A 1,213-nucleotide genomic window follows, 5' to 3' on the forward strand; every position below is an offset into this window, starting at 1 on the left:
AGTTCTTCCTTGAAATCCTGCAGTAGGTCCCCAATTCACTCAGAGTAAAAGCCAAAGTGTTTATGATGTCTTACATGGCCTTATATGAACTGGCCCACATTTTTTTCTTATGTTATCTCCTATTCCTATCCCCATCATTCATGTTACTCTAGCCACAGTGCCTCCTCACTGTTCCTAAAACATGGTAGGCATGTTCCCACCTTAGGGCTTTGCATTTACTGTTTCCTCTGCTTAAAACAATTTTCCCATATATAATCCTATAGTTCTTTTACCTCCTTCAGGTTTCTGCCCAAATATCATCTTTTTAATGTGGCTCACCCTCTAGTTTTAAACTCTAACTCTTTAATCCCCCCACTCCCACCTCTTGCGCTTTTCATTTCCTCTACTCTGCTTTAGAGTTCAGTATATCTTCCATCATCATATGCAATTTACTTATTTATTATGTCTGTTATTTATTTTATTTATTTTTCCATCTCCCCAGAGGGGGTGCACTGTTCCTGGAAGTACTGAAATACCAGGTCGATGTGTAGAGTGGATGGAGCAAGCTCCTATTCCATCCCCTAATTCCAAAAATCCATTTAATATATTGTCCTCACATAGAGGACATATCAGATATAAAACCGATAAGAATAGATACTACACTTGATCATAGCCAAAAGGCTGAGAAGCGATATGTCTGTTATTTTTGATCTGTCTTCTCCCACTGGAAAATGAGCTCCGTTAGGGAAGAGAACATTTTTCAATTACTGGATAAATCAGTATCTGTCGTGTAGTAGGCATGCAACAAAGGTATGTTGGATGAATGAGTGAAGGAATGAGTATTCTGTTGGTTTTTCCTCTCTCCTAAAAATATTATGTTGAAGAGGATTTTCTATAAATTCAGATGCTATGCAAGATACATACATACAATAGAGAGTGAACATCATCTATTACTTTCATTTGCGAATTTAATAGGCGTAGCTCAACATGAAAATTACTGACCACAGCATCCAGTGTTGCTCTCCTCATCTGGAATGTCTTAATCTTGTTAAACATTGCCTCTCCATCGAGCTCTGCATCACCTGTGAAGTTTTCCTTCTCGGATCATTCTTGCCCACGGTGATTTCCACTTCCTCAGAACTGGTGTAGCACTTAATTTCTCTACAATACAATTTAGCTATCCACTTTTATATTTTATATTAAGTCTTATTGTTTCATATGAGTAAGTGTTATC

General features: G+C 37.6%; 1 non-coding gene across 1 annotated transcript; it reads right to left on the minus strand.

The window, feature by feature from the left end:
- Window positions 1-481: 481 nt before the first annotated feature.
- Window positions 482-672, minus strand: LOC131401532 (U2 spliceosomal RNA). Its single transcript, XR_009217730.1, has one exon. It is a non-coding gene; the product is annotated as a U2 spliceosomal RNA (small nuclear RNA).
- Between the last annotated feature and the right edge of the window lie 541 nt (window positions 673-1,213).

The sequence above is a fragment of the Diceros bicornis genome, chromosome X (assembly GCF_020826845.1).
Source record: "Diceros bicornis minor isolate mBicDic1 chromosome X, mDicBic1.mat.cur, whole genome shotgun sequence".
Taxonomy (NCBI): domain Eukaryota; kingdom Metazoa; phylum Chordata; class Mammalia; order Perissodactyla; family Rhinocerotidae; genus Diceros; species Diceros bicornis.